The sequence below is a fragment of the Tamandua tetradactyla genome, chromosome 20 (genome assembly GCF_023851605.1).
Source record: "Tamandua tetradactyla isolate mTamTet1 chromosome 20, mTamTet1.pri, whole genome shotgun sequence".
NCBI lineage: Eukaryota > Metazoa > Chordata > Mammalia > Pilosa > Myrmecophagidae > Tamandua > Tamandua tetradactyla.
Genome location: NC_135346.1, coordinates 9217627 through 9224688, shown reverse-complemented (window position 1 = coordinate 9224688; position 7062 = coordinate 9217627). Strand labels below are relative to the sequence as shown.

General features: G+C 34.6%; 1 non-coding gene across 1 annotated transcript; it reads right to left on the bottom strand.

Moving 5' to 3' along the window:
* Nucleotides 1-3504: 3504 nt before the first annotated feature.
* TRNAD-GUC (transfer RNA aspartic acid (anticodon GUC)) lies at nt 3505-3582 on the bottom strand. Its single transcript has one exon. It is a non-coding gene; the product is annotated as a tRNA-Asp (tRNA).
* Between the last annotated feature and the right edge of the window lie 3480 nt (nt 3583-7062).

The following is a 7062-nucleotide window of genomic DNA, read 5'->3' as shown; positions in this document are numbered from 1 at the left end:
GCTTCGCTATGCCTTGGGACGGAAAGACATGAGGGCAAGACTCAGGTAAAAATTGAGGAAGTAACCGGCCTTTGGACAAATTAATGCTGCCATGCCAATGGACTGATTTTGCTTTACCCTGATTTCAATAGATCTTGAAGCACAGTTCCAGGAGTTTATTTATTTATTTTTGTACACAACTAGAACTATTGAAATGTCAGGTCACTAAAATGTCCCCTAGCTAATTTGCTTGAATGTAGCTAAGCTGATGGCTGTGAAATCCTTTGAAATTGAATCCAACCAAGAATTGTTGGAGTGAGGTAAACTGTATACATTAGGGGATTTAAAATATTACTACTGAAATTCTTTCTGTTAATGTGTAATTTGTTTTATAATAAGGATAACCTTATATTAGACTCCTCTTCTTTTGCAAGGGAATGCCATTTTGGTCCTATGGAAGAGAAACAAAGTAATCTAAGAAAGGCATTTTCTCCCTCAATTTTTGGAAAGTTTATGGCAAATAGTGGTAGAGTTTGCACTGTATGGAAACACATCTGAATATTAGCTCGGTAGATCAACTACATTATATATTACTGATAAGGGAATAGCCTTTTTATTCTGTAGGGTAACATAAAGATAAAATATAATGTTGCATTTATAGAGAGAATGGTGGCAGAAAAAGGCTTGGAACTCAAGGTTAATTTAGCCTTGCAAAATTAATAGTTTTCTTTCCTACCTTTATTTTTTCATTTTCAAATTTTGGTGAAGTTTACACAGAGTGAAATACTCAGATCTTAAGTGTCCTATTAAATTTATATGGTGGCTTGAAGCTGTATGTACCCCAGAAAAACATGTTCTTAAATTTAATTCATTCTGGTGAATGTGGCTCTTTTATAAGTAGGATATTTTGATGAGGCTACTTCAGGTAAGGTACTACCCACTTCATTTATAATGGGTTTTATACTAGAGTCCTTATACATGGAACAAATACAGGGAGCAAAAAAGAAAGGCATGGAAACAAGGAGCTAGAAGCAATAAAACCAAGAAGAGAATGGAGAGACCAGCAGATGCTGCCATGTGTCTTGCCTTGTGGCAGAGGGGCCAAGGATAACTGGCAGCCAGTCTTCAGGAAGAAAGCATTGTCTTGATAGTGCCTTGATTTAGACATTTTCCCAGATCCTACCCAATAGTATATAAATTACCATTGTTTAAAACTGATCCATTTCTTGGTGTTGCTTTGAGCAGCCTAGGAGACTAAAGCAATCTACTTTGATGAATGCATATCAACAGTCAGAGCATTTCCATCACCTTGGAAAATCTTTTTTTTGCCCTTTCCCAATCATCCCCCAGAAACAACCACTGATCTGATTTTTTATCCTCAGATTAGTTTTGTATGTTCTGTAATTCATATAAATGGAATTATGCAGCACGTGTTTTTTGTGTAGGCTTCTTTCAGTCAACATAATATTTTCACAATTCATCCATACTTTTTGTGTGTATATCAATAATTATTTTTTTAATTGCTGATAAGTATTCCATTGTGTAAAAAATACCATGGTTGATTTTTTTAAATGAATTTTCTTGTTGGTGATTATCTGCTTGTGCTGGTTTGAAATTGTTATGTACCTCAGAAAAGTCATGCTCATTTAATCCAATCTTGTGGGGCAGAACTGTTGTTTGGTGGAACCTTTTGATTGGTTGTGTGATAATCTGCAAGTTGCCAGAGTGCAATATACCAGAACTGGAATGGCTTATAAAAAGGAAAATTTAATAAGTTACAAATTTACTGCTTTGAGGAAGTGAAAGTATCCAAATTATGGCACCAACAAGAGGTTACCTTCACTCAAGAAAGGCTGATACTGTCCAGAACACCTCTGTCAGCTGGGTAGTCATGTGGCTGGCATCTGCTGGTCCCTTGCTCCTGGGCTCTGTTGCTTTTAGCCTCTCTTCCTGTGGGGGCTCCTCACTTTGCTTCTGTGGAGCTGGCTTTTGTAAATGGCTTCCTTTGGCTCTCTCCAGGTTCTGGGTTGTTTAACATCTCATGGCGATGTCTGCTGGGCTCTAAGCATCTCCAAACATCTGTGTTTCTGTTTTCTCTGTTGGCTCTGGGGTTTCTCTCATTTCTTGCTCTCTCCAAAATATTTCCTCTTTTAAAGGATTCTAGTAAACTAATCAAGACCCACCTTGAATGGGTGGAGTCACATCTCCATCTAATCAAAATGTGACACCCATAAGCGGGCATACCACATCTTCATGGAGATAATCTAATAGAAAGTTTCTGCCCTACAGTATTGAATTAGGATTGAAAGAGATGGCTGCCTTCACAAGATTGAATCAGGATTAAAACATGTTTTTTCTTGTGTACATAAAATTTTCAAACAGGCACAGGTTGTTTCCATGGAGCTGTGACCCCACCCATTCAGGATAGGTCTTAATCACACTCACTGGAGTCCTTTCAGAAGGAGACATTTTGGAGAAAGTACAGATCCTTGGAGACAGAAAACCACATATGAGATGCTAAGCTAAAAGAGGAAATCCAGCAATTGTCCTGGAGAAACTAAGAGAGGACCCACAGAAGCAAGAGAGAGAAATGCCCTGGGGATGGTAAGAGAGAGGCTGCAGGATGCACAGGGAGAGCCTCTGGAATCAGAAGGTGAAGGCAACAAACAGGGAACAAGGACTAGCAGATGCCAGCCACGTGCCTTCCCAGCTGACAGTGGTGTTCAGTGGGTGATGACAGTGAAGAAGTGGCTTTTCTTCGAAGTCCAGGTATCATCTTGCAGATGCCTTCATTTGGACATTTTCCTGGCCTTAAAACTATACATTTGTAACCTAATAAATCCCCTTTGTAAAAGCCAATCATTTCTGGTATATTACATTTCAGCAGTTTTAGCAAACCAAAACACTGGGTTATTTTCAGTTTGTGGCTCTTAAGAATAAAGCGACTCTGAACATTCATGGAAAGCCATTATGGGGATATATGTTTTCATTTTTCTTGGGCAAATAGGAATGGAATTTCTGAGTCATAGGATGTATGTGTGTTTAACTTTTATGAAAATGCCAAGTAGTTTTTCAAAGGGTTGTAGCATTTTTACACTCTCAGTAGTAATGCATGATGATCCTAGTGGCTCCATATCCTTTCCAGCATTTGGTGTTGTCAACCTTTCTCAGTTTACCATTCTAGTGGATATGCAGTGGTATCTCTTCGTGGTTTTAACTTTCAGTTCCCTGATGACTAAAGATACCGAACATTTTTTGTTGCACTTATTGGCCATTTGCATATTTTCTTTTTTGACATATTTAAGTTTTCTTTAGATTTTTAAATTGGGTTGTCTACCTTTATTATTGAGCTGCAAGAGTTCTCTATATTCTATATTCTGCATATAAATCTTTTGTCAGATATATGAGGGGTGAATATTTTTCCCCAGTCTGTGGTATTATTTAATTCTTGATTTTTTTATTGTGAAATATATCATATATACAAAAAAGCAATAAACTTCCAAGTAAATTTTTTTTTTTTACATGAGCAGGCACCGGGAATCGAACCCGGGTCCTCGGGCATGACAGGCCAGCACTCTTACCTGCTAAGCCACCGTGGCCCGCCCCCAAGTACATTTTAACAAGTAATTATAGAACAGATTTTAAAGTTTCATATGGGTTACAGTTCCATAATTTTAGGTTTTTTCTTCTAGCTGTTCCAAGACACTGGAGACCAAAAGAAATACTGATATAATAACTCAGCAGTCATACTCATTTGTTAAATCCTGTCTTCTCTGTTATACTCCTCTGTTTTAGTTTGCTAGCTGTCAGAATATGATATACGAGAACTGGAACAACTTTAAAAAAGGGGAATTTAATAAGTTGCATCTTTAAAAGCTTACAGTTTTAAAGATGTGAGAATATCCCAATTAAAGCAAGTCTATAAAAATGTCCAAATTAAGGCACCAGCAAATGGTTACCTTAACTCAAGAAAGGCCGATGAAGTTCAGGGTTTCTCTTTCAACTGGAAAGGCACATGGGGAACATGGAGAAGTCTGCTAATTCTCTTTCCAGGCTTGTTTCATGAAGCTCCCCAGGGGCTGTTTTCCTTCTTCATCTCCAAAGGTCTCTGGCTGCATGGGCTCTGTCTCTTGGTATGTCAAGGCTTTTCAAAAATGCTTCCTCTTTTAAAGGATTCCAGCAAAGTTATCAAGACCCCCCTGGAATGGGTGGAGTCACATCTTCCTCTGTTCAAAAGTTCATATTCACAGTTGGCTGAGGCACATCCCCATGGAGATAACCTAATCAAGGTTCCAACCTACATTATTAAATAGGGATTAAAGGAAATGGTTGCTCCCACAAGATTGATTAGGATTAAAATATGGCTTTTCTGGGTACATAAACCCTTTCAAACCAGCACATCCTCCTCTTTTTTTTCTTTTTGGGGAAAATTCATATATATATATATAAAGTAATAAATTTAAAAATACATTGCAACAATTAGTTGGTATGAATTAGAATTCCACGGTTTTAGGTCTTTACTTCTAACTGCTCTGAAGTACTGGAGACTAAAAGAAATATCAATATAATGATTTAGTAATCATCCTCATTTGCTAAACCCTACCTTCTCTGTATAACTCTACCATCATTGATGGTGTTTTTCTTAAAAGCAGAAATATTTAGGTTTTAGTTTTGATGAATTTTTACATCAGCTCTTTTTCTTTTATAGTTTGTGCTTTGTGTTTGTGACAAAAAAATATTGGCCATTCCAAAATTTTTCTCCTTTATTTCCTCCTAATAGCTTTAGTGTTCTATATTTTATGTATGGGTCTATAATCCATCTTTATTTGATTTTAAATATGGTGTGAACTAGGTATCAAGGTTCTTTTTATCTCAGATGGATATTCAGTTTTCCAGCACTAGTTTTGAAGGAATTTACCTTTCCCCATTGATTAGCTTTAGTGCCTTGGTTGAAATCAATGATTTATTTATGGGCTATCTATTTGGTGCTTTTGATCTCTTATTCTATCATTTTGCTAATACTATACTCCCTAGATTGCTGTAGATTTATAGTAAGTCTGAAAGTCAGATAGGGTAAGCCCTATATCTTCCTTATTTTTTTTTCAAACCTCTTTCATTTATTCTTAGTCCTTTGTCTTTTCAAATAAATTTTAAAATTGTCTTGCTAATTAAAAAAACAACTCTCCTGAACTTTGTGTTTACCTTGGCTATATAGATAAATTTGGGGAGAACTGACATCTTAACAATAACAATATGAATTAACAATTCATAAACATGGTACATTTCTTCATTTTTAAGGTTTACTTTACTTTCTGTCAGCGATGTTTTAATAGTTTTCACTGTAGAAATCTTGCATATCATTTGTTAAATATATTTCTGAATATTTAATGTTTTAGATGTTATTTAAAAATTTTAAATTTTGTTTTTAAATTGTGCATTTCTAGCATATAAATACTGTTTGTATTGTGTCTTTGTGCTCTTCCACATTAAGTTTATTGATTTTAGAAAGTTTTTATAGATTCTTATGATTTTCTTCCCTTACGACCATGACATCTGTGAATAAAGACAGTTTATTTATATAAAGACTCCCGAATAAAGAAAGACGTGTTTGTTTGCTAAAAAAAGAGCTTATATCTTCCTTTCCAATCTCTATGCTGTTTCCTTTTTCTTGTCTTCTTGTACTGACTGGGACTTCAAGTTTAATGTTAAATAGAAGTGGTAAGAGCAGTGATCCTTGCCTTGTTCTTGATCTTAAAGGGAAGCATTTAGCATGTCATATTAAGTATATAATAGTACCTTTGGGTTTTTCATACATGCCCTTTATCAAGTTGAGGAGTTTTCCTTCTATTCCTAGTTTTCTGAGAGCTGGTATTATAAATGAGTCTTTGATTTTGTAAAATGCTTTTATACTTCATTTTCTGAAATAATCACATCATTTTTCTTTTTTAGTTTGTCTATGTGATAGGTTCATTGATTGATTTTGATATGTTAAAGTAGTTTTGATTCCTGGAAAAGATAAGTTGAATATGTTGTATTATTTTATATTTAGTTGAATTTAATTCACTAATATTTTGGTAAGCATTTTTTTTGCATTCATATTCACGAATGACATTAGTCTGAAATTTCCTTTTTTTATAGTGTCCTTGTCTCCTTTTGGAACTAGAATTATAGTGGCTTCATAAGATGAGATGGGAATTCCCCTGCTTTTTAAATGCTTTGTAGACTTCTCAAGTTAGCCATCCGTACCTGGAGTTTTCTTTGTGAGAAGTTTTAAAATTGCATATTCAATTTTTAAAGAGGTATAAAGCTATTTAGATTTACTATTTCTTCTTAGTTCAGTTTTGGTAATTTGTATTTTTCAAGGAATTTGCCCATTTCATATAGGTTGTAGAACTTGTTGGCATATAGCTGTTAAAAAAATCACCTTGTTTTACATATATCTATAGGTTAAGGAGAGCTGTCCTTTCTTTCATCTTCATAAAGGTCTTGGTGCTTTCTCTCTTTTCTTTCTTGATAAATATTGCTATGGATTTACCAATTTGTTAATGTTTTCAAAGAATCAACTTCTGGCATTGTTGACTTACTCTACTGTCTGCGTTTACTATTTTATTTATTTCTCCTCTTATTTTCATAATTTCTTTTCTTCTCTTTCCGTTGGGTTTCATTTATTCTTTTCTAGCTTCTTAAGTTAGAATCAGAAGATACTGATTTTCTCTTTTATTACCTTTTAAATGTAAATATTTAAAGTGAAAAAATGTCCCTCTAAAATGCTTTTTGGTGCATCTCATAAATTTTAATAGGTTGTATTTTTGTTCTCATTCAGTTCAAAATATATTCTAATTTCTTTTGGATTTTTTTGTTTGAACTGTGAGTTATTAAGCAGTGCTCTTTAAATTTCCAAATATTTGAGGATTTTCCAGATTCCCTATTGTTACTGATTTCTAATTAAATACCACTGTGATCAGAGAACATATTCTTTTTACTTTCTTGACAAAGTTCTTTGATGCACAAAAGTGTTTAATTTTGAGGAGTTCCCATTTCTTTCTTCTTTAATGCTCATGCTTTGGGTGTAAGATTTAGGAA